The sequence below is a fragment of the Pelodiscus sinensis genome, chromosome 3, assembly GCF_052426305.1.
Source record: "Pelodiscus sinensis isolate ZL-2025 chromosome 3, ASM5242630v1, whole genome shotgun sequence".
Classification (NCBI taxonomy): domain Eukaryota; kingdom Metazoa; phylum Chordata; order Testudines; family Trionychidae; genus Pelodiscus; species Pelodiscus sinensis.
This window is the reverse complement of record NC_143054.1, coordinates 31,593,384-31,620,542: the sequence shown is the minus strand read 5'-3', so window position 1 is coordinate 31,620,542 and position 27,159 is coordinate 31,593,384. Positions and strand designations below refer to the sequence as shown.

Genomic DNA, 27,159 nt, shown 5'->3' with positions numbered 1-27,159 from the left:
TGAACTGTATCATCATGTCAATTTTTCTTTCAAATCAGTCTTCCTTTGTTATACAGCAAGTACACAGTAATAGCCTTAGACTGATTTACCTTAGAAACCATTCAATTATCACATTTTACATATGTAAACTGAAGAAAACCATTAAGATTTGGGACTGATTTTTCTGAGGCTTACATTTTTTTCTCTCTGCCACATTTAGCCTTTCAGATCGATACTTCTGGACAACAACCTTAATAGAGGTCAAGTGCTTTTTTAGCCACACAATTCTTTCAGGTGACTTGGAGAAAAGTGCTTAACTCAGAAAAGACTTTAGCAGGAATTATTTCTTGGACTATAGAAAGCTGCTGAGTATTCCCATTCACCGAAAGATTTCCTGATATCATCAGCCCACGCTTTCCTCAGTCCTCAGAGGAACTCTAATTTCCTCTCATGTGGCCTCTGTATCGCAAGTGAGGGGTTTTGTGCTTTATTTATTTATTTTTTTAACATTTCAAATACTTGACAGCTGGTGATGGTTTTCCTTCCGCCCAGAGAAGGACTTTTTAGATTTCATAATGGAGTGCCAGTGCTGCCAGGGCTTTTTCTCTCCAGCTGTGAGAGTGGCTTTTTAAAATGACTCACAAAAGCTGCTAGCCAGCTGCTTCACCTCAGCCTTCACAAGGGCTCTGCATTCTAAACAGTGGTAGTGCTGACTTACTTTAGAAGGGCTCATTTATTTGGACGTTGCAGATGTATTCTGCACACAACCGTTGCTCCTAAAGAGACCTCCATTCAGGCAGGTGAGTCATGGGCTTACATCACTGCAGGTGGTGACTTAGTGTAAATGCTGTGAAAAGAAAGCATCCCATGGGTTAGTCAGTAATCCTTGGACCCCCTCCAGGGAGCACACAAAGCAATGTATGTATGCTATGCTAATTTGAAGTTACTGTCTGTACTGTATGTCTTAAGACATCTTTAATATCAGTGTCATTGGTGTCATTTTTCAATATGTCCCAAGCTTTGCAATTATCAAATACAAGTGAATAAATGCAATGCAAATGGTCACAAATCAAATACAAGAATGATAGCAATTAGAGATTGGGAAGATCTCCTAGATTATCTGTTCTAGGCCACCTCAGGGGTGTTCCCTACAGCATATTTTCTAGTTCACAGGTGTGGAGAAAGATAGCTATGCTGACATTTTTCTAAAGTCACCTAAGACTCTAAAATTTGGTCTCTGACAAAGAAAATATAATTTTAAAGTTTGGGTGGTGGCCTCATTCTTTTAAGTAGATTAAAATTAAATATCATCATCTCTATTTCTCTGCACGGTATGTGGTGTTCCTTCTCTTACTGTGCTAGAGTTCCTTTTTGTTTGTTTGGTTGGCTGGGTGGTGGAGGAGAAGGAACGGAAGGGATTGATTAGCATGTCTAATTCTCATTTGATTTTAAAGGTTTTGATTTTGTCCACACTTTAAAATAAATTAAAAATCCTGTGCCACAGCTTGTAAGACTTTCAGTTAGAACTTAAGTCCAATTCAAATAACAACTTCTTTACTTTGACATTGATGAATATGAAATCTTGTGACTATGAAATCTTGATTGGATGACTCAAAGTCACCAGCGTGATTTAGTGCTGCCTGCCCTAGAGTGCTCATTGGACTGCATCCATTAATGTTTTGTTCTGTATCTCCTCCAGGCCTGTAGAGAGTAGTCTGAGACTAAAAAGCCTCCACACTTGGACCATTCAGTCAAAGTTGCATCAAGTACTTCTGTATGGTTCGTTGAATGTCTGTACATGGGCCTGTTTCATTATGATTTTCATCTAACTAGCTTTCTAGTTGAGCTGTTCAGAATCTTTTCACTAAAACAATTTTGACAAAAATATGTTTCTCCCTCATTACATTTTCCACAGTTTCGGATTTTCAATAACATTTGTTTTTTAAAACAAAGTGGTTTTTTTAACTAAAAACTAGTTTTTTGAAGTTACAACTGTTTAGTTGCTGGGTTTTAATTGAATCTCACCATCCCGAAAAGCATCTCCGGGAAAGAAATAAAATAAAATAAACCATTTTCCCTGAAAAAAGGTCATTGGCATTTTTCCATCTGCTCTACTGTTTACCACTGATGACGCTACTGAAGCTACTGAGCAAGGAAAGTTGTATTTCACGATTAGTAATAATTTGTACTGCAGTAGCTCCTGCAGAACCCAACCAAGATTAAGCCCCCCTTGATGCTAGGTGCTGTACAAACACATACTAGGAAGAATCCCTGTCCTGAAGATCATATGATCTAAATAGAAAAGGAAGGCAAAAGTTGGGAGAAATGGAATACTATTGTCTCACCTGTGAAAGGGGGAACCAAGTCATAGAGAATGATAATAACATACCCAAGGTCACATAGCAGCTCAGGGTAGAACCGTAAACAGCAAATATCTCCTGAGTCTCAGGCTAGTGTCTGGAGCACATTGCCTACCCAGAGTAATATAGCTTGAAAGGCTATGTGCAGGCTAGTTAGAAGAAGCTTTGTTACCCAGGCACTGTCATTATCATTGGTGAAGGATCTGCTGATATACAAATGTAAACGCTCTATTCTTTTCCTCCTGTGTCAATAACTGTATAAACTGTTCAGTCCCTTTTCTTCCACCTATTCCTGAAGTAGCTCATTTCTGTCTGGTAAATATAGAGTTAAGAAATCTCAAACTACCTCAGCTCAGATCCACCTTGACCCTAATCCACAGTCAGATCAGTGCAGAAGAATCCCTGAGCCTGTGCAGAGTCCACCTGAAGTTAATGAAGCTCAGCACAAATGCCAGGGTCCGCACACATGTCTCTCCTTAGGCCTAGTTTGGGATTTTAAAAAATGCCCAAAATGTGATGAAGATTCACCAAAAACATTTGCCTTGCTAAGTGAAGATATGGGCTGAGTGGACATACTAGAAATGACAATCAATTTTTTGCCCTCAGTGTAGAAAAATAACATTGCCTACGTGCAATGCCCTGCTATTTGTTTTACAGTTACAAACTAAATATACACTTCAGTAATCTCACACCTTCTTCTAAGCAGCAGCCCTAAACCCCTGATATGTTGGCCAATCTCTCCTACCTCTGCTGACAGACCTGGTGAAACAAACAAGCTTTGCAGAGTGCCCTGAGAATTGACAAATTCAGGTGAGTTTGGACCAGGAGGGCATTTTGGAGTCCCAGGGCTCTAATGGAGTATGTCCTGTCAGCACCCCCTCTCAGTCATATAAAGGCAGATCTCACATCACTGTCTGCACTGTGCCAGACTCTCATGGGGAAGGAGGAGGTCTCAAAGGCAGAAGGGCTTCAGAGCAGTTAGGATTTTCTAGGTATAAAGCAGCAGCCTCTGGAGGTTCTCAGATAGGTGCAGGTGCCAGAGCACAGGTATCATGTGCTCACTGTACGATACACTATTTATCAAGTGCCAGTCTCTGAATCAGATTCAGATGCCACCTCTGTAAAACATTTTAAGCACCCTTTGTACAATATTAAATTGAAAGCAATAGAAGCATTAGCTGAAAGCAGCAATAGCAGTATTCTGATGCAACATCTTATTCTTCATTTCCTAAAATAACTTAAAGGGAATTGTACTAACCTTAAAAAAAAAGACAGACTTATAATTTAAAAAACTGCACGATAGGAAGTTTTGTACAGATTCCATGAATTTCTGTCTTTGAAGCGCTTCAAGTTACGGTTTGTCAAGGATAAACAGATGCAGTTGTCCTATACAGTATACAGCTGCTGCTTTATACCTAGAAAATCCTAACTGCTCTGGAGCCCTTCTGCCTTTGAGACCATCTCCTTCCCCATGTTACATTTAAAAAAAATTCTTGATCTTACACAGGTTTTTCTGCTTTCATTCTTTAGTATGGCATTTCTTTTTTTTCCAAATGCAAACAAGTAGCAGCCTACACTAGTTTCTAGAAGACTTTTTAAAGACAATCATACACACCCTGACATGTAAATAAGTGATTTTTCTTTTAGATGGTGCACCATAATCAAAAGTAATTGCTTAAAAAAATGTGATTCCTAAATATTTTTACAGTCCCAGTTGTTCAGCCTTCTAAACTTGTGGATAATATCAAGGACAAACACTACCAAGTATATATATATACCAATACAATGATTAGATTGGATACCACAAGAGACATTCCCCTGGCATATTGGTTAGAACTCATTTAAAGCCAACAAAATGGAGTGGATCAATGGATATTTCATTATAGCAAACTCAGCTGCAAAATAACAAAATGGACTGCACTTAGCCCTCCATCTCACAAATGCCTGATGCTGAAAGGGGAAAACTGGGCCTTTTTGGTTATGTTGTTTATTTAATTTGTAGGAGCCTAATTGCCTTTTAGAATGTAGCAAATATTGGAGGTTTATTCTTTGGCTTTTTTTTCCCAGAAGAAACATGGCACATTGTATTCAATGTGACCTACTACGGCAAAAAAAGCTCTCTGTGTGGTTTTGCTGAACACCCACACACAAACACCTTCTATAGAATTTACAATAATAAGTCATTCTGGCTATGGAGCAATGATTTTTCAAAACAAACCTTAAAAACATATAGTATGTGTACATTAAGCTCTTTCTTGAAGACATTGTTTTATTTTGTTTTATAAATAGAATTCTTTACACTTGCATGACAAATTTCAACAAGTAGCTGAGGAATCATCATTGAAGGGAGATGCTGCTGGTAGTATTTCACAGGGATTAGAATAAGACCCAACATTGTTGAATATTTTTGTCAATGGCGGAGTCTGGAAGTAAAATATTAGAGCATTGCTGCTATCACAAGGATTGACAGAGCGAGGTTTCGACAGCCATGTAAAGCAATCTGGATCACTTGGTGACCTGGGCTTGTTCAAACTAAATTTTGGGCTCCTTAAGAACTTTGTCAAATGAAAAAATATGCATCTACTTATAGAACAAGGTACTGTCCTGGAAAGCAGTGACACTGGAAAGGACTCAAGAGTCACACTGGACAAGAAACTGAACTTGACCGCTATGACCAAGAGGGTAAGTGTGATTCTTGGCTTTATATATAGGAGAGTAATGAGTAAGAACTGGAAGGTGATTTTATGTCTGCATATGGCATTGGTGAGACCAACACTGTAGTGCTTCATACAGTTGTGATGTCCATATTTTTTAAAAGATATTGAATATTTGGAAGGGTACATAATATAGCCACAAAAATGACCCAACAGATGGAGAAAATGCCTTACAGTGTGAGAAACTTAAGCATTTCAATCTTTTTATCTAATCCAAAAGAAAATAAAGAGGTGACTTGATTATGATGTATGAATACCTTCATAAGGAGAAAATATTGGGTGTTAAAAGGCTTTTTTAATAAAACAGAGAAAGGTATAATCAAAAACCAAGGGCTGCAAGCTGAGAACAGGCAAAATTTGACTACAAATAAGGCAAGCATATTTTGCAGTGAGCAGGTCTGCTGACCAGAGGGACAAAGAGGGCAGCTGCCCTGGGGCCCAGCAATTTAAAAGGGCCTGCAGTTCCTGAGGCCTCACCTCTTTTGGGATCCCTTAGCTGCCCTCCCCTCCCCTCAGTTTGCCCAGGGCCTGGTGGAGTCTGTCAGCTGCACAGATAGTGAGGGTGATTAACCACCAGAACAAACAATCAAGGGAAGTTGAGTATTTTCCACCTCTTCAGACCATATCTAGATAACTTTCTGAAGGATAGCTTTAGCCAGACACACGTTTTTTGACTCAGTAGAGGGGTAACAGTGAGAAGTTCTACAGCCCGTGTTATACAGGAAAGCAGATTTGAAGATCTAATGGCCCCTTCTGGACTAAAAAAAAATCTATGAATGTATGACTCTTCAAGGTATGTTTCAAATATTAATTAGTATAACCATTAGTATTATTTTTTTTTCCATTTTACAGGTGTGGCAGCTGAAGCACAGAGAGATTAGCATTTTTTAATATGGCCAGTTGACATTAAATACCAAAACCATATTTAGTCTCTTAAATAAAAGTGAATAAGAACTGCAGGCACTCAGCTTCCCTACCAAATCAAGGCATATAGATAAATGTTTGGATATAGAATGAGGTGCTTAACTAACTTTAGGCACTGAAGCCTGAAAAGTGCCCTAAATAGTTATCATAAAATCACACATCTATCTACTCAGTGACAGAATCTGGAGTCCTGATTCCCAGCAGCTGACTCTTTTTTTTTTAATGTATATTCTTCAGTTTTGTTGGTCTTATATTTACTAGCTCAGATTGCCCTTTAAATTGCAGGAAAAAAACACTGCAGAAAGTAGAGATAAAATTCCAGACATTAAATACACCTAGTACACTACAACTCTAAAACTCCTATATGGATGAATTTTGAAGCTCACTATGTTTACTATAATGGAACTGTATAATTATATAGTTCACTTATGCAGGGGTGACACATTTACTCATAAAGCAGATTAACTCCTTATCTTCATAAAGTAACATTTCACTTGTAGCTTAGAGTAATTGATGTTCTTGCACATTAAAATGCTACCTAATTATTTTTATTTTTCTATCCTAGAGGGAGAGAAATGGAAGCTGTTTAATTTATGAAGACATTTTTGTATTAGGTTAATGCCAAACTATATTATGTTCAGTTAGTTTGTTGCTAGATTGACTCCCTCCTACTTTTATAATACTTGTAATTTGGTTTAGCTCTCTGTCTATCTATCATGGAGTGTCTTGTTCTGTCAACATGTTGTTAAAACATTCCCTAAAGGGAGCATTTTGTAGTTCACAGGATCCTCTAGTAAAGAACATAAGAATGGCCATATCGGGTCAGACCAAAGGTCATCCAGCCCAGTATCCCATCCTCCAACAGTGGCCAATGTCAGAGTCCCCAAATGGTGTGAACAGAACAAGCAATCATCAAGTGATCCCTCTCCTGTCATCCATTTCCTGCCTGTGACAAACAGAGGCTAGGGACACAATTCCTACCGATTCTGGGTAGTAGCCATTGATGGACTTAACCTCAATGAATCTATCTAGCTCTTTTTTGAACCCTGTTAAAGTCTTGGTCTTCACAACATCCTCTGACAAAGAGTTCCACAGGTTCACTGTGCATTATCATACTGAAATAATATATATTTGAAATTAAATGTCAATACATTTTGATAATTTGCATTCTCTTCACAGGAGAAATTCGGAAGTTTTTTTTCTTTCAGAGATGGCTATTGTAGATAGAAGCATTCAGCATCATATGCAAATGATCAACGATGAGGATTTCATTTTTTGCTTAGCTTTATTGCTAGCACTACAGTAATGTCTAGAGATGCCATCCAAGAATGGTACACCATTGTGTTAGGCATAGTTTATACACACAGAGTTAGTCCAGCCCCAAAGAATTTAAAAACTAAAAGGGAGAATTGAAGAATAGTGTATTCCAAGCATACTGATCAAGAAACAGAGGTGCAGAGAGATTAAAAGATTTTTCCAGTCACACAAGGCATACAGATAGTTCGGAATAACTACGAAGTTCGAACTATCTAGCCCGTGCTGCGTGTAGCCGCGCGGCACGGGGTTCGCACTAGCCGGCTTTTAAAAATGGCGGAGCCGGCTTTATGCTAATGAAGCCCGGGAAATTCAAATCCCAGGCTTCATTAGCAAGTTCGGTATGCATACATTACCCCGCTAGTTCGAACTAGCGGGGTAGTGTAGACATACCCTACCTGTTTCCATAGACAAGGAAGTGCAAAACATTTGTAAGAGGTGTCAAACATCTCACGCTAGAATGGATTATTAGTTCTAAATTTAGAAATGTGGTAATTCAGATTTCTGTATCTTCAAATATATTATTGACCACTGAGGTAATTTATACCACTAATTGTGCTACCTGACTAAAGTTAAAGTGGGAATCATATGAGCCATGTCATAGTTATTGACTTCCTCGTCAGTTAGAGGAAGAATCGTCCAATTGTTATGGTGGTAGATTGGCACTGAGGAGATCTAAGTGAATTGCCTGCACTGCCATGGCATTTTTGTTTGACATTGGGCAAGTCATTTAGGCACAGAATCTCAAAAAGCAATGTAAGTTACAAGTATAATACCATTAAGGATATGGGCCTTAGTTTCTCATCTGTGAAATGATGGTAATAGTGTTTCTCTCACTGATAGGGCTGTGTCTAGACTGGCAAGTTTTTCCGCAAAAGCAGCTGCTTTTGCGGAAAGACTTGCCAGCTGTCTACACAGGCCGCTTGAATTTCCGCAAGAACACTGACGATCTCATGTAGGATTGTCAGTGTTCTTCCGCAAATACAATGACTCTCCCATTCGGGAAAAAGCCCTTTTGCACAAATGCTTCTGCGTAAGAGGGCCAATGTAGACAACGCGGTATTGTTTTGCACAAAAAAGGCCCGTTCACGAAAATGGTGATCGGGGCTTTCTTGCGCAAAACCACGTCTAAATTGCCACGAACGCTCTTCTGCAAAAAGTGCTTTTGCGGAAAAGCATCCATGCCAATCTAGACGCTCTTTTCCGCAAATGCTTTTAACAGAAAAGCTTTTCTGTTAAAAGCATTTGCGGAAAATCATGCCAGTCTAGACATAGCCATAGATGTTTTGAGAATAAATATATTAACATTGCTAGGTTCAAAGATATCACAGTGCTGGAGGACATATAAGTACCTTAAATATATTGGCATATATGTCTGGTCTTCTGGGAGTAAGAAGGAGCCACTGGAAATTGCATATTGCACAGCAAATAGCCCCAGGAGAGATCATGATTACTTAAGGTACAATATCCCCAGAGTTCCTCCCAAAACAATCTAGACATAGAAGAAAAGAAATCCATTATGAGGAACAATCTTCTTCAGATGTAAAGCCCCAAACCTGCAAATGCTTACCCACATGCTTAACTTGTTGTCTGTGAATAATTCCAATGAAGTCAAGGAGACCTATTCTCATTAAAAATATTAACCGTCTGTATGTTTGCAGAATTGGGGCTTGTATCATTTGGAATTTTGCCATTTACTTTAATGGGTCTGACCCAAAGTTCTCTGTAATCAGTGGAAAGACTAGCATGAAAAGAGCTGACCTATCACAATGGAGAAAGAAGCATCAATATAAATAGTTTTTAACACTGGGGATGAAATATAAACCATAGCAAGAATGAATTGCCTGTATTGGTGTGTGTTCATCCGTATGCCTTTTCATCTTCCCTAATTAGGATGAAAATGCCTAATCATATATATAGTAGCCCAGTGTCTGAGAGTCTGTAATGCCGAAATGCTGGCTGTTCCCTCTGGGCGGTGCTGTTGCCCGAAATGCTAGCTGTTCCCTCTGGGTGGCGCTGTTGCTGAAATGCTGGCTGTTCCCTTTGGGCAGCCCTTGCTGCATGGGGAGTGCGGGGCCCAAATGGCCGCTTGCTCCCCTGTGGCACAGAAGTCAGCCGAGCTCCACGGATGGAGGCAAAGGGGGGTGGGGTGGTGACGTGCAGCATGACAGCGGCTCCAGGCCCCACCCCCTGGCCGTGAACGTCACCGCACCGCCCCCCTTCGCCTCCCACCGTGGCGCTCGGCTGACTTCTCTGCCATTCAGCCGGGTCGCCACGTGGGAGCAAGTGGTGCAAGCGGCCATGCAGCACGGGGAATGAGGTGCCCAAATGGTTATTTGGGCTCCGTGGTCCCCCGAGTGAGAGGCAGAAGAGGGAGGAGAAGAGAAAGAGAGAGACAGAGAGAGAGGCAGAAGGCGGAGGAGAGAGAGAGGGGGGGGAGGCAGGAGGAGAAGGAGAGAGAGAGAGACGGATGGAGCGAGAGACTCAGGAGAGAAAACCAACATGGAGGAGAGACCTGAAAATCCCATCTTATAACGGGCTAATTGGCTAGTAAGGTTATAAAAATCTACCATTTAAAATATCTTGTATAGTTTGTATTTGATTATTGTTTCCTTTATCTCTTCATTAAATCAATACCTGTTACCATTTTGATTTTTAAATCTAATTTTACAAGACAAAAACATGTTTTCATCATTTAGACATTTCCAAATTGTTTTCATTAGTTTTCCATTCAGCCACATTGCAGTTTTTTTGCTAGGTTTGTCAGTTAGATGCTCTCTGTTTTTCACTCTTTCAGTTTGTGTGCACGCACACACATGCATACACACACACAAACAAACAGACACACACATTCTTAATTTGCTTTGCTTACCACAATTTTAGTATGACATATGGTGCTAAATTTTGGGACTTCCACATTTTAAAATCGAAAACTTTAAACACTTTGATGTTGGCAATAGTCAGATAAAACAAACAACAACAAAAGTTTCTAAACCATTTTAATGATAAGAGGGAGACTTGTAGGTTAGGGAGACTTATAATTTTTCCATTAGCTCAACTTCAGAAGTTTAACCTTCATGGAGATTAACAAGCTAAAAATGTTGATTTTTTTTCAATTGCTCCTGTCTTCTTTTTGTTTTAATGGGAAAGAAGTTCTCTGCCTCCAGTCTGTAACTCTACTAATGTGCTGTCAGTCAGAGATGACCCACCACTCTTGATAGCACAAGAAGCAAGGAGTTGATAGGACAAGAAGCAATGGGCTTAAATTGTGGCAAACATGGTTTAAGTTGGATGTAAGGATAAACTTAAATTTAGCCCTGAAGTAAATTGCCAAAGAGGATGTGGAATCTCCATCACTAGACATTTTTAAGAGTAAGTTAGACAGACGCCTATCAAGAATGGTCTAGATTATACTTAACCCTGCCATGAGAAGAGGGGACTAGATGAGCTCCAAAGATCCCTTCCAGTCCTATGATTCTGTGATTCTATGATAGTGATGCCTTTGGGCCTTTTTTCACTCTCCCTGCACCTTACACAGCTTCTCTGAGCCAACACCAGCTTACCCTCCTCCCCTCACAGCTCCTTCCCTACAGACTTCTCCTATCACACCTCCTCTGCAGGTGCAGAGTGGGCTTCAGGTACCTACTGACAGGCAGCTAACTGTAGCTGTGGGAACAGAAGGGATGGGACTCAGCAGGCATCCATAAATCCCCTGACATGGAGCTATGCTGCCAGCCCCATCTCTTTTCCCTGCTCCAGGTATTTCCTAATGGGACTCAGTGGTAGCGCTAGGTCCTGTGCCTTTTCCATGTCTCCAGATGTGCTTGCACCCTTGCATAAATCTGAGGGGCACACAACTTTGCATGACCCCACAGTGCATCACTTCTGCTTTCAGTGTTGAATGTTCCTAATAGTGGGAAGATTCCCACCAGCTTGGAAGGGCAATAAGCACAGAAAAAGGCCTGTCTCCTTCTGGAAACAATGTTTCACACTTGATTATTGTCAGCCTGGGAAGTATCTGAGAACCAGGCCTGGCTTTGGCAGTATAATTATTCAGGGGAATTTAAATTGTCATATAATAAAGACTTATTCTAAAGCCTTCAGAGTCTTATTAGGTTCAGATTCAGTGCAGGGGGTTCTAAATTCCAAGGTCATTTTTCTTTTGGTAATACTTTGCTACTGATGCTATGTGACACAGCTTTATCTGTAAACCAGTGCTACACCTTTTAAAGGCATGCTTCTTATTTTTCCATTATTGGTCCAGCTACAGAGCTTCTCTCTAGGATAAAACTGGTATGAAGGCTCCCACTCTTATGAGGTCAATTTCATCCTTGAGCATCATATGCTCAAGGTGATAGATACCTTAAAGGAAGTGGAGAGATGACAGCCATTTGCACTATTAACTTACATTAGCTCTGGGGAAGAGAATACTGTGTCCTTTCAGAGTTGATGTAAAGTTCTCACTCCAGCGTGCCCTCCTTCTGAGCTGAGATAGGACTACTGATTTTACCAAAGTTCCTGCCAGGTTGTTGAGCAAAATTTCATCTGTATTAGATAGGGCATATTTTGAGAATTATTTAAAACATGTTTTCTTTACCCAGTGGCATTTTCCTCAGCAGACTGCCATGGCATCAAAGACACTATTGTGGTATATAATACACAAATACATCTTGGAACTTCTGGAAATTATCTTTTTGACCTAGTGTGACACAATCATTTAGGGTGCATCTACACTGCACACGTAGATCGAAATAACATACACAATTTGAGCTAGGCAAATTGCGTACCTTATTTCAATCTAATTTCAAAATAGCTTATTTCAAAATTTGGTGCTGTCTACACAGTGTCAAATTTTGAAATAAACTGCCATTCCAAAATGTCCCTTAACCCTTGTGCAATGAGGATTACAGGGATGTTGGAACGATGAGCCAGTTATTTCAAAATCTATTTCAAAATAATGGACTGGTTTAAAAGGCGCAGAATTTCTATTTCAGGATACCTCCAGTATCCAAAAATAGTGCATACCTTTAGGCTGTGTCTACACTGGCATGAATTTCCGGAACTGCTTAAAACGGAATACTATTCCGTTTTCAGTTTTTCCGGAAAAGGAGCGTCTACATTGGCAGGCTGCTTTTCCAGAAAAGCCCTTTTTCCGGTAAAGCGTCTGTGGCCAATGTAGACACGCTTTTCCGGAAAAGAGCCCCGATCGCCATTTTCGCGATCGGGGCTTTTTTTCGGAAAAGACTACTGGGCTGTCTACACTGGCCCTTTTCCGGAACAGTGTTCCGGAATAAAGACTTATGCCCGAGCGAGAACAGAATAGTTTTTCCGGAATAGTGGCTGATTTTGTACAGTAGAGCGTCGTTGCTTTTCCGGAAATTCAAGGGCCAGTGTAGACAGCTCGCAGCTTATTCCGGAAAAGCGGCTGATTTTCCGGAATAAGTGGCCCAGTGTAGACACAGCCTTAGGTTAATAGGTTGGGTTTTTTTAAGGCAAAGAGTTACAATTAGATCAGCTAGTCTATAGAATTTCATCAAGCTCCTCCTCAGTTGAGTTCAATAACTTGTTTTGACTAAAGCATACCTTCCAGAAAAGCATTCAGTCTCAATTAGAAGACATCAAAAGATGGAGAGTCTGACACTTTGCTTGGCAGTGTTACAAATTCATGCTTTACTTCTCATTTGAATTTACCTGATTTAACCTGCAGCCATTGGTTCTTGTTAGGCCTTTCTGTGCTAGATTAAAACACCCTTTAAATGCCTGGAATATTAAACCATAATGATACTTATATGCCATAACCAAGTCACCTCTCAATCTTCTTTATGACAAAATGAACAAGTTAATCATCTTAAGTCTTTGGTTGCCCTCTGATATGTCTAGCCCTCAGATATGATTTGTGGCTCTTTTCTGCAACATCTCCCATTTTTCAGCATCCTTTTTAGTATCTGTTTTTCTCTTTTTATCAGTACACAAAGACAACATGTTAAGTAGGTAGAGCTATGTCTACACTGACCCTCTCTTGTGGAAAAACATATTCAAATGAGGCTAAGCATGGAATATCGACATGCCTTATTTGCAAAATTAATTAGGCTCCATTTTTGCGCAAGAGTCTTTTGCGCAAAAAGGAGCCATCTACACAGCTCCTTTTTGCACAAAATCCCCCTCTTGTGCAAGAGCCGTTCTTCCACATTTTTTTCCAGAAGAATGGCTCTTGCGCAAGAGCGGGTTTTTGGGGGGTAAAAAGGCGCTGTGTAGATGGCTCCTTTTTGTGCAAAAGCCCCTTGCACAAAAACAGAGCCTCATTAATAATGCAAACGAGGCCCGGCGATATTCCACGCTTAGCCTCATTTGCATATGTTTTTCCGCAAGAGAGGGGCAGTGTAGACATAGCCTAGAGGAGAAATTTTTGAGGGGTAACTTCATAGAGTTTGAAAATATACTATCTGAAGCATTCTACAGTGTACTTAAAATATGAATATTGACTACAATTTTGTCAGGTCATAGGTGTTTAATCAGTTGCCACGTGCTTGTATTATGTCCTTAGGTGGGGATTGTACTGTTTCATATCTTCACACACAGTGGATCCAGTCCACCTAGACATTCTTTCTCTGATATAAAAGGGGTGAGTCAGCCACCTCTATGGCACTCACTCTCTTTCCCCCCAATCACTAAGGAAGACTCTTCTCTTAACTAGAGACCAACATGGAGGCAGATCAGCTGGGGATATAGTGGGTGGTTGGAAGTGAAGACTGGGGGATATATATAACTCACCATCCAATTTATTCTTCTCACTTTAATCTTGTATGGAAGGAATGACCATTTAAAGCATAGATACATAGATATTGAAGCTAGCTTGGCCTCCTGGGCCTGTGTTTTTGTGTTTGTGGGTGTAAAATCAGGATGATAATACTGCCCCATCTCACAGAAGTGTTTTGATCTTTGACTAATTAATGTTGATGATGAGTTCCAAGATCTCTGATAGCATGACAACTTATGCCTTAAGTACTTCACCTTCTAAATACTATTATGTTTAGCATCATGAGATTGATGTATGCTTTTTTGCATGATGTTTGAATAGAATATTTTCTTTTTCAGCTAATGGTGTAATAAACAATCTGGGGTGAATTAATAGGAGTATTGGAAGCACAACATGAGAAATACCGGTAATTCTTCCACTCTATCCCACACTGATTAGGCCTCAACTAGAGTATTGTGATCTGTTTGGATCACAAAATTTCAGGAAAGATGTGGACAAATCGGAAAAAGTCCAGAGAACAGCAACAAAAGTGATAAAAGATCTAGAAAACATGACCTGTGAGGAAAGATTGAAAGAATTTGGTTTGTTGAATTTGAAAAGGAAAAGACCGAGAGAGGGCATGATGAAAGCTTTCAAGTACCTAAAAGGTTGTTTTCAAGGAGAAAAATTATTCCCCTTAGCCTCTGATGATAGGATAAGGAACAAAAAATTTAAATTGAAGCAAGGGAAGTTTAGATTGGACATTGGAAAAAACTTTCTAACTCTCAGGGGGGTTAAGCACAGGAGTAAATATCCTATAGAGGTTGTAGAATCTTTATCACTGGAGACTTTAAGGAGCAAGATTGACAAACTTCTATCAGGGATAATCTAGATGGTGCTTGGTCCTACCATGAGTGCAGGAGACTAGACTTGATGACTTCTTGAGGTCCCTTCCAGTTCTCATTCTCTGATCATATGATTCAGTACATTTTTAGCTGAGTCATTTTAAGTTTTTGTTTTTAATAATTCTTCTTTTAGTCAAGAGAGAGATTCCAACTGAAAAAAAAGCCACACAGTAAGCTCTTTCAGTTTAAGACTGTCAGAGGTGTGGGGCTGGATGCTGAGGTCAGTAAATCTTTACATGGGGGCTGATGTCCATCCACGTGGATCCAATTAGAGTGTGAGGGCCTATGAAGATATTAGTGTGTCACAGGACTCACTGACTCCTGCAAGGTTACGTTTCCCCCAACTTTTGTTCAGTTTGCTAATGTTGTAAAACTATATTTGAACTCTGTTTCTTAAACTCACCCCCTCCCGGATTCTAAATCAGCATGGGAAGGTGGGAAAGAACAATGCAAAAAAAGCACCAACCTGATAGAGTACCATGGGGGGAAATAAAATGTGGAGCAGAGGCAGTAATAGTCATTCTGCCCTTCAACAGTGGGCTACAATAGAAGTTAAAAATTCTAAGTACGAATTAATCACTAATCACCTTGACAAAGAATAAAATCAAGAGGAAAAAATAAAGTTCAGAATTATTTTAATGTCCTTTTGTAACAATATTTATTGCACCAAGGCTGAGTAAAGAAGCTGGGACCTACCATTGCTGCTTTAGAGCAGCAACAACCATTTGTGCTGATGTTTTTGCTTACATTTTGAAGCAGGTCTACATAAAAATATGAAAAATGGAAACCAATCCTCTTCAAATTAAATTTCTTTAAAGGAAATAAAACACAAGTGAAAATAAATGAAACAGCGCCATTATTTGGATTATCTTTAATCCACTTTGTCCTCTATATGAAATGCAGTATAAAGACATCTGCCAATATTTTAAAGGCTTCTGCTTGTGTCTGAATTATGTTTTTAAATTAGACCCTAAAGCTGCATTCTAATGCATTACTTTCATTTACTGGAGTATGCATATACTATCATACTACTCCCATGACATCCTTTATTTAATCAGTCTGAGAGCTGTGCAGACCCATATCCATTCCCACATAAATCTCTGCCAAATACTGCTGACTTTTAAATTTAACCTCTCTGGCAGTGCATGACCTCCTTGGGAACAAAAAATAAAATGAACAGATATTTTAGGAGAAGAAGCAATCTTTTTGGATAATCAGTGAAATGTATGCAAATTTATCTAGTTTAGAATGGAGGTGGTGTCCTTGTGGTGCACAGGAACTGCTGCAATAAACAACTTTAGCCTTTCCTATTAAAGGTTAAGGGGGAGTGATTGATATGTTTGACAAAGAAATGTAAGGTCAGGAGTAATAAAGGCAATCTGTTCTTTACCCAAAAAGTACATGAAAAGCAGTAAGTATGCTGGATATTCTCTAGTTGTTTTTTGGTGCACCTGCTATTTCAAAATAATAGATGGTTTTGAGTCCTACTGCTGCAGCTTGTGGAAATAGCAAGTGTCACTGTCAACTCACTGTATGCTCTGACAATTGATCTCTGAAAGGACAGGTATGTTGTAGGTGGTTCCTAATGTGCCAGTTTCCAGTTCCCTAATGAATGACGAATACTTACTTCCTCCAGGAGAAGTCCAGTTTATATCTAGTTAAGTAGCACTTTGTTCCATGAGTTGTGCCATTGACTTAGCTGGAGTAAGGTACTGTTGAGCAGCGAGTCAGGATGTCAGACTCTAACCCACAACTGTATTTTGTCTAAGTCTGTGATTCCAAGAAATATACAATAAGGATGTGCCGTTATGTCTCTTAAAAATGGCTGCTGCTAATGTTTTAGGGTTGTGCACATACCCACTCTAATGGTGCATTGGATTAATGATAGATTCCATGAAGTTCTGCTCTTTGCTCCCTCTCATAGGTATTAAGGAAGCAAGCAAAGACTAAATATTTTATTTCTAAACTCCATTCTTGTTCTCACCTTTCTATCAGCCTTTAAACCAGCTTGTTATCTCAATTACACCTGTGTCAATCTGATATAAATCCTTCGAGAGTGGACTCAGGACAGTCATTGGACCAACTTCAGTTGGTGAAAGAGAGAATCTTTGTAGCCACACAGAGCTTTTCTTCAGGTCTCAGAAGGTTATGCCCAGCATCACAGGTAAATGCAAGATAGAACAGATCATTTAGCACAGGTAGTTAGCACATAGTATAAGGGACCATTCATGGTAGAGTGGCCCATTAACTCCTCTTCAGTTATAGGAAAAATAGAGAGAGGGTTGTGAGTTACAGATTTTTGTAATAAACCATAAGTCCAGTGTCTCTGTTCAGTCCATGATTTTTAGTTTCTAGCAGAATTAAGGATGTTAACTAACGATTAATTTACTAGTCGAGTAGTCGATGCACTTGCGCATTCCTCCTTTGAAATGTGCAAGAGCCCCCACTGGGGCTCTTGTATATTTCAAAGGAGGAATGTAGAACTCCACGTGCAGCCCAGGGCCAGAGGGAAGTCCTGGTGACTCCAGGCTGCAAGTGGGAGTGCCATCTTTGAAATGTACAAGAGTCCCACAGTGGAGGCTCAAGTGCATTTCAAAGCGGAAGCGCCCTCATGGAGCTTGGGCTTCATGCTGCACTGCAGCTTTGAAATGCCACGTGGTATTTCCGCAGAACCCAGGATCACCTGGGGTCTCCCCAGCTGACCCTGGATTCCATGCGGCATTTCCCCAGAACCCGGGGTCAGCTGGGGAGTCCTCAGCTGATCTTGGGTTCTGCAGAAATGCTGCACAGCTCCTGGAATCAGTCCCCAGCTGACCTTGGGCTCCACGCGGCTCTGCTGCTTTGAAATGCCATGGCAGCATTTCAAAGCAGCGCAACACAGAGCTGTCCCCGAGCTCCATCCAGTACTGCCCCTTTGAACCATTATGGTGGCATTTCAAAGGGGCAGCGCCACACAGAGCCTGAGCTCAGCTGTGTGGCGCTGCCTCTTTGAATGCCACCTTGGCTCACTGTGTTTTTGGAATGTTTTTGCACGTCTTATCCTTGGGGAATGTTTTTTTGCTTTTTGTACCACCATGATACTATGTTCGCATACCACTTCATATCGAGATGTTTGTGTAAATACTCTGTAACTAGCACATCTTTCATGGATTTCTGTAATATCAACCCCATTCTTGCAAGATTCTATGATTAGATCTTGCCTCATAACAGGTCTCTGAATCCAGGGCCTATGTTTCAAGCTTTTTCTTTATGTCTCAGGCCCTCTTCTCTCCACAAATGAAGCAATTCAATTTCAAACACTGTTCCTTTTGCCTCTTGCAGCCCAGTGTGAAGAGGAAATATGCAATGGCTTAGCTGGATCCCTCCATTTAATCATACACATTTTTAGCATAATAAAAAACTTACAGATTCTGTAATCTCACTGTGAACATTGCAAAGGTACTTTATCCGCAACTGTTACTCATTCATCTTATATTCTTCTTTTTTTTTTTTCCAATTTGTTCCTGCCTCCATCTGCCTGGTTCATTTTTTCTCTTCCTTTGTCCCCTTACATTCTCTCCTTATTTCAATTTTCTTCTTCTTCTTCTTTTTTCTTCAAAGCACCCTACTTCAGGAGATAAAACAACCTAAAGGAATGATCCTGATTGCCCGTATTTTGTGCTATCCTGGCCTCCTCAGATCCACTGTCCCTGGGGAAATAAGAATCAGTCCTTTGGGGAGCTTTATATTCTGAAATTTCTTTTCACATTCAGCTCTCAGAAAAAGGGTTGTGGCATCAACCATAATACATATCCAGGCAATGAACTGCCAGGTGCCAGAAAATTGTAGGCCAAAGGGAAAGTATTATAATCTGTGATTCCATCTGGCCCATGCATTTCCACTGGCCTTGCTTAGAGATTGTCAGAACTGTTCATTAAGTTTGTTGTGAAACCAAGTGCTTAATATCAGTAATTTAGAAGGTTCAGTAGGAAGTTAAATTGAGTGAAACTATTTTTGAATGACTGAGGCAGTTTCAGAGAAAGAGCATATCTGGGAAGAGCTTCATTTTGATGCTGTACCATGAATCCAAAAGTATTTCTAGTCTTTTTCTATTAAGAGCTTCACTGTGCTATGCTGAAAAACTTGTAAAAAGCTGCAGTGCTGACAAAAAACATTTATTTTTCCAATAGGCTACCAGCCACCACCACATTTCAGGAAACCCTTGCAATTTGCAGAATTCCTAGTCACAGTTCCGCATATTCGTGGGTGTCTCCAGGCTTGGGGGGATTGCAGGAGCGGGGGACCACAGGGAACTAAACCTGGATCCTGAGTTCCTCGGTGCTATTTGGAGCCACAGTGAGTTCAGGAGCCACAGAGAGCTCACCACGGGGGCCTGAAACTGAAGAGAACTCACCATAGTTCCTGGCAGCTGTGATGTGTTCCCCATAGCTCCTGGTCCCCCAGGATGTGTTCCCTGCAGCGGCTGGGAGTCGTGGTGAGTTTAGGAACTTTGGGGAGCTCACTATAGGGACTAGGAGCTTAGGGAACTCATTGAAGTTCTTGAGAGCTATGATGAGTGTCCAGCATCTCCCTGTTCCCCGGTGAGTTCCCTGTGGCTGCCAGGAGTTAGGGCAGTGATTCCCAACCTTTTTCCCATGGAGGAACCTCTAAAATAATTTTCCATATCTCGAGGAACCCCTACCTATGAAAATGTTTGCTTGGCCAGAAAAATTAGACAGCAGGGAGTGCAATTCAATTACTGCTAAATTATTGTCAAGAAAATATATTTGTAAAGAGCTGTTATATATATGTCAGCTTACATTGTAAGAAAAAAAATTATTTATTCCACGATTTCTCGCGGAACCCCTGACGATGGTCTGCGGAATCACAGGGTTCCACGGAACCCTGGTTGGGAAACACTGAGTGAGTAAGCTCACTGCAGTTCTCCCATTGGGCTCAGGAGCTGCAACTCCCAGTACTCATTAATATTGCCATGCAAAGTGATGCCAGGAACACATCCACTGTGAATGGCAAGGGTGTCCTGTACTTAAAATGACTTGTTCAGCAGGAAGCTTGCTTTGGTGTTTCTTGCTTGCTATGTGGTTTTATTATAATGTATGCACTGTCCATTTTGAGAACATGTTTGCATGTAGACTTTAAGTATTGTTATTTGTTTTGTCCATCCGTTTTGTCACAAATTGACATCTAGCTTTAAGATATCTGAGGTAAGGATGGTATCAACTTTATCTATGTGTGCAGCTTCTAGCACTGTGGACCTCTTCTTTGACAGGAGTTCCAAGTGACCAAGCCACCATATTACTCATTCTAGTTTACTATTAATATAATTATTATTGACTATAGAATAATAGCAATGTAATTGGCATCACAAAATGTCATGATTCCTATTCATCAGCAATTCCTTACGAAAAAAAGTTCTAAAGGCTGCCAAAAGAGGCGTCACACAGAGAAAATTCTGACAAATAGACAGACTTTGTTAACATTGAGGAGAAGATTCACAAGTCAGTATGGTGGCTTTTGAAGGTCCTAACTGCAAGGGCATTTTTATGTCCTCAAATGGAGCCCACTGGAGTCCATGGTGTTCCTTCAGTGCAGAGATCCACATGTGCAGAGGTCATTGAACGAGACAGCTTTAGACTGTGAAGTTTTTGGGGGCAAGAATTATACAGCACTATGGAGCCCTGACCTTGACTGGAACCACAAGGAACTACTGTCTAATACATAGAATCAGTGCTAATATAAATATGAATCACTGGTGTGATGGGCACAAACATGCAAAGTACTATCATCCTCTCATCTCCCCATTGATATAAACTCCCACTGAAATCAGCTGAGACCTATGGGTGATCAGCACTTTGCAGGATCACCATATGCCATACTGAGTTCTGCAGATGAAACTGAAAGAGGAGAAAGTCATCTGACCCTGATAATATGAAGCATATTAGCTGTAGAGGAAAGGTCGGACAATAGGAAAGATGCATTGGAACAGCTGTTTTCTGTGTTCCATAGAATGTCAGATATTCAATTATTTCCATATATATTGAAGTTGTTGCTGTGAAAATATGGATTACATAGAATGAGAAGGCAGCTTTAAAGGCCTTTCTTGTGGAAGAAAAAATCTGCAGAATTTAATAGTGATGAAGCATATACATTTGTAAAATGACTATCTGAGGCTACATCTAGACAGCGGCACTATTTTGGGATACCGGAAATATCCCAAAATAGCTATTCCATGTCTTTAAAATGGCCATCGGAGCTTTCTTGCGCAAGAGAGCGTCTACACTGGCATGGATGCTTTTGCGCAAAAGCAAATCTTTTGCGCAAAGGCACATGCCAGTATAGACTCTCTCTTTTCCGTTAAAAGTATTTGCACAAAATCATGCCAATCTAGAAGCAGCCATAGTGTACCATAATGTTTACAAATCAAAGGTCAGGTAAAGAGGGTGTTTAATCACTCTCCATATCTACCTTAATCACTTTTATGAGATATGGACCAAACAAACAACAAGCAAAACCCCAACAACTACTGAGCAGAGTAAGATATTTGGGAAATATTTTCTTGCCAACAAGAAGAAAGAAAAAGCAAAAGATATCCAAAGGAGCATAAGCATTGGGCTGTCTGCTGATGGATAAGTTTCAGTAGTAAATTAGCCTGTTTTGTCTTCCCAGCTGTTTAAAGACTACAGTTTTTAAGAGGTAATTAATATTCATTTTGTGGAAGCTAGTGATGAGTTAAGGAAGCTAAGTTAGGGTACATCTACACAACAGAACAAAAGTCAATTTAAGCTATGCAACTTCATAGAATCATAGAATCCCAGGGCTGGAAGAGACTTCAGGAGGTTATCAAGTCCAGCCCCCTGCATAAAGCAGGATCAACTAAATATTCCCAGCCAGGGCTTTGTCAAGCCAAGACTTAGTATAGTATAACAATAGTATTAGTACCCCGTTTTGGGGAATATTTGCAAATAGGAACATGTGCAAAGGTCAATACTTTCAAAAACAGACAAATATTTAGAAATCCCTTAATCAGTGGTCTGGTTTTCAGAAGTACTGAGCAACTAACAGCTTCCACTAATGTCAATGAAAATTAGTGAGTACTCAGCATTCTTTAAAATCAGGCCAGATAAGTATTTGAAAGTTTAACTTTCAGCTTCTATTTTTATGAAAAACATACCCTCACATTTTAGAAATGGGCCCCAAGAGCAGACGTTTTGACTATTCGACCTTCGATTCAAGTAGAAGGCCATCCTTTCTCCTAATTAAGCTATGTAAACCATTTGCAAGGAAAGGTTCATTCTGTTAACTTAGCCTTTTTGTCTATTTCCTAATTATCCATGAGGCAGCCATTTTTTCCAGTTTGTTTACTGTTCAACATTGATTAACTAATGCTGTATGTAAATAAATGTAAATGCAGTTCATTCCTGAACTGTTTGCTGAAACTGTTTATAGTTTATGAGCAGAGATTTTTCAGCTAAGGCATACAGTCCAGGATTCTTTTTCCTGATTGGATGAGACAGTCTTTCTAAACAAAGGGGGTCCAGATTAGGTGATTGATTCTCTTGAGAGGGAGGTAGGAATGCATTAAGGAGTGAAGTGAAGCAGGGGTTTGAAACTCTAAGAGTTTTAGGGCATTATAAATCTTTTCCTTTCTGTTTTTGCACAAAAAAGAGCAATATTTGTCTACTTAGATGGAACCTAGATTTAAAGATGCCTGCATTCCTTAGTGACACAGGAGGAAAAAACCTAAAGGAATGGAAGCAACATTTGCTGATTGTTTATGTTAAACTTCTAGAGCAGGAACATTTTACTGAAATGCCTGTAGGAATTTAGCAAAATAATCCAGTCAGCCCCATTGTTCCAAATAGCCCATCTAATCCTTTCAAGCCCACATTTATGCAGTATTTTAGACCTGAATTGGCTAAAATATCCTTCTGGACACTTCTGCTTACCTGATTCTCAAAGAGATTGCACGTGTCAAACCTTTTCAACTTGTTAAGTGGATCTGGGCTAGTGAGGAGTGGGAGCACCCCAATATTTATTGATACAGTTGTCCAGATGTTACCACACACATTTCATGATCCATTATCTTCTCTGTCTTTTCTGCACTTCCTCTCTCTTTATCCCAAATCAGCTCCCATGAACATCCCTATAAATGAACACAAGAACAGACACACAGGATCAGACCAATGGTCTGTCTAGTCCAGTATCTTATCTTCTCATAGTGCCCCATGCTACAGTGGGACTGAAAAGAACAGATGACCTAGTCATCCATTCCCATCTTTTGGCAAACAGAGGCTAGAGACACTCAGATCATGCCATAGCACCCCTGACCATCTTGTCTAGATGCCATTGATGGACCCTTCCAAGAAATATGAGACATTAAAACATATCACAGAGCTAAATATATAAAGTAAATATCCTTACATTAAAATCTAATAAGATCTCAAGCACCATTGCTAGAGAATGTATCAGTGTTCACAAGCAAGAAATATAAAGATTTCAATGACTTGTTGAAGTGTTCATAGCTAACTTTCCCTAATTGTAGGTGAACTCCCAGTAAATTCAATGAGGAATCCTGTGGCACTTTAGAGACTAACAATTTTATCAGGGCATAAGCTTTTGTGGGTAAAAACCACTTCCTCAGATGAATTGGTGTAGCCTTGTAATTTTGAAGGTAATAAGTTAGTTATAATGAATGTATGTTATAGCATAAGGTTTGGATTAAATTTAAACATGAGATGTAGGTCTCGGGCAGACCAGGAAGCTTTGTTAACTTAGCTCCTGCTCTGTTTGATGTTAGCATTTTCTGATGTTAAAATAAAGGGATGCAATACTGTAATGCATAGAGATATTAGTATTAGACCAAGCCTTGTAATAGATAGAAAGAAGTTTAATGTTTGAAAGACTCTGTAACTTTGTTAAAGTGACTAGAAGTTCTTTGCTGTAATTGTGTAAATGTATTGTTTGTGTGAATGAGAGAGAGAGTGTTTTAGGATAGACAAGTCTGAAGGCCACTGCGTGCCCAAGTGGTCAGACAAGGGGCCGGAAACTCAGACGCACCAAATAATTATCAACTAAGCTAAAGCACGCTGAAGACGCAAACTGGACCAAGGCAGATTGACGAGCCCTGAAGTTAGTGGCAAGCATCACTTGATAGGGAACCAATCACAAGTTTTGCCAGAAGACAACACCCAGGAGGGATCGACAGCATACTAATATCAGACGACTGCAAGAACAACCTCCACATAAACATACATCACAGAAAAACTGATTGTGATGCTGAGTGACTGATAAAGACCTGACAAGGCAAAATGCATTAGATTTGCAAAGAAGGAAAATCCCATAAAGTACGGGTGTCCTGTATGGTTCTTCATGTTCTGTCCTGCTAAGACTGTGGAGCATCAGTCCAGACTGACAAGAACCCAGCACCTTCCTCACATGCAACCTATCTGACCAATAGGTTGGGCTGAGCAACAGACTGGTAACTATTTCATCAGCAGTATGTGTGTGTGTGTGTGTGTGTGTGTGAGAGAGAGAGAGAGAGAGAGATAGAATGAGAATGCATATGCTGCTTAGTTATATTATCAGTGAATGTGGCGTGTTATCTTATCCTCCTGAAAAGATCCCATGTGCTTCTTTTAAGCATAACATTGGAGCAGAAATTACAGAGGCAGGGGAATATATATAAAACTACAACAAAGAAAGAAGTTATCAAGAGTTAATGAGGTTAATTAAGTCAGGGTGAATGTGGCTCATTCACTACAGCTGATGGGGAGCTGTGAATATTAAGAGAGGGGAAGTTGCCTTTGTAGCATACTAACCAATTTAAATCTTTATTGAGGCCTAATTGGAGTGTATTGAATATGCAAATGCATTGCAACTCAGCTGCCTCCCTTTGTAATCAAATTTTGAAATTCCTTTGTAGAAGGATGGCCACTTTCAAAACCATCACAGAATGTCTAGGGAGGTTAAAGTGTTCCCTAAAGGTTTATTTATACTAACTTTCTGATGTCTGATTGGTGTCCATTTATTCTTTGATGCATAGACTGTTCAGTTTGGCCAATATACATGGCAGAGGAACTTTGGCAGCACATATCACATTAGTGGATATGCAGGTGGATGAGACCCTGAGGGTGTGATTTATGTGGTTAGCTGTGATGGTGTCACTTGTACAGATATGTGGACAGTGTAGGTAATAGGGTTTGTGGTATAGAAAATTTTCTGTGGTATGTCATGTGACTGCTGTTGAGTATTTGTTCCAGGTTCGAGGGTTGTCTGTAGGCGAAGACTGGCCTGTCTCCCAAGGTCTGAGAGAGTGAGGGATCATTTTCTAGGATAATTTGTAGATTGTCAATGATGCGCTGGAGGAGTTTTAGCTGTGGGGCTGTAGGTGATAATCACTGCTGTTCTGTTATTTTCCTTGTTGGGTCTGTCCTGAAGTTGGTCACTGCTGGGTACTTGTCTGGCTCTGTCAATCTATTTCTTAATTTCTCCAGGTGAGCGTTTAATTTTTAAGAATGTTTGATAAAGAGCTTGTAGGGGTTTGTCTCTGTTGGAAGAATTGGGGAAGATACAATTGTATCTTATGGCTTGGCTGTAGATGATGGATTGTGTGATGTGTTCTGGATGGAAGCTAGAGGCGTACAGGTAATGATGGTCAGTTGGTTTCCAGTATTGAGGGGTGTTTATGTGAACATCATTTATCCATACTGTAGTGTCCAGGAAGTGGATCTCTTGTGTTGACTGGTCTAGGCTGACATTGATAGTGGGAATGTAATGGTTGAAATCCTAGTGGAATTCTTCAAAGGCCTCCTTTCCTTGGGTCCAGATGATAAAGATGTCCTCAGTGTAGCAGAGGTAGAGGAGAGGTATTAGGGGATGGGAGCTGAGGAAATCCCAAACTGAGTCTGTTGTGCTACTGCTGTACCAACTCAAAAGTGCAAGCTATTGAACTGCACCATTGAACTCTAAGGCCTCAAACTTCATGTGTAGCTTGTCCTTCTCTTCCCTCATGCCAGGAAAAATGTTCAGATTGGTATGTAGAGCAAATCAGTTGTATAGTGAAGGGAGGTTTCATGTTAAGCAGAAGGAGGAATCTGTGATGGTTCCCTAGCCAAGGATGGGCTAATGGCAGAGACCTCCTAGTTTCTCTAGGGGCTCAAATTATTATCACAATAATAAAGTGTGTGAAGTGGTGTGAAGTGGCTGAACTATCCCTGCCAGAAACAGCAGAAGATCAGTGAATCTTCTCGGATTTTAGCCCCTACTTTGTCATTCGTAGCAGGCACCTGAAAATGCAGAGGCATGTGAAAAAAAATTACATTAGATACAAACACACCACAGGTGAGAGGGGGAGGAAATGCAGATACATACAAGAATCTAAACTTGGATGTGATTTTCCACTGCAATGGACCAAGCAGAAACGCAGACCTGAATAGCTCAGAACTTTTGGTAATTCTAAATCCAGGGATGAAACTTGTGGGTCACTCACATCTACTCATTTTATATAGGAAGACTATACTTGATGAAAGTCAGACTCATTTGTCATCCTCTCTGTGACTAATTCTTGGACTTCATCTTAATCACAGGCAGTTTATTCATAGGCATTTTATTCATAGGCCAGAAGGTGTGATCAAGTGACCTCCAAAACCATAGCCACAGAACCTTATCCATCAGTTCCTGCTTCCAGTATATATATATTTTTTAAATCTTGATTGAGAATGCAAGTGAAGGAGAATTTACTAGCTTTTTTTTTGCATGTGTTTGATGTTATTTTAAATATTAGTCACGCATCCAGGCTTCCATTTTCTGATTGCATTCATACAACTAAGGAATTACATTTCTCTGGTTTGCCACTGGAAGATGTAAATTATATGGTCTCCATGTGACCCAGCAGGAATTACTTACCCCAAGTGAGGGGAATAGAGAGGCATTCTACCGCTACTCCCTTCTTTGGTAGAAAGAAGGCAGCTTTATTATGTGCCCGAAGCTCCACTAGTTGAGATAAGCTATGGGAAACACATTATCATCATTTACCCTGTCTGACCAGGTGATAATCTCTCCCCGCTAGGTGCCACAAATTTTTTTAATTCTGCTGGTCTCCTGCCTATTCTCCCCATAGAGTTGAAGGATATTTCCCTTTGCTCTTTGCCAACACAGCTTTCCCATTTTGGCACTATTTTCACTCCTGGGCCTTATGTCAAGTGGCATGTTGCCTGGACAAGAGGTGA

General features: G+C 40.2%; 1 long non-coding RNA gene across 1 annotated transcript in view; it reads left to right on the top strand.

The window, feature by feature from the left end:
* The first annotated feature begins 4,545 nt into the window (after positions 1 to 4,545).
* LOC142827779 (uncharacterized) overlaps positions 4,546 to 27,159 on the top strand; it is a 100,834-nt gene continuing 78,220 nt past the window's right edge. Inside the window, exon 1 of the long non-coding RNA XR_016349127.1 lies at positions 4,546 to 5,021. This is a non-coding gene — a long non-coding RNA (uncharacterized LOC142827779). The remainder of the gene's footprint in view (positions 5,022 to 27,159) is intronic.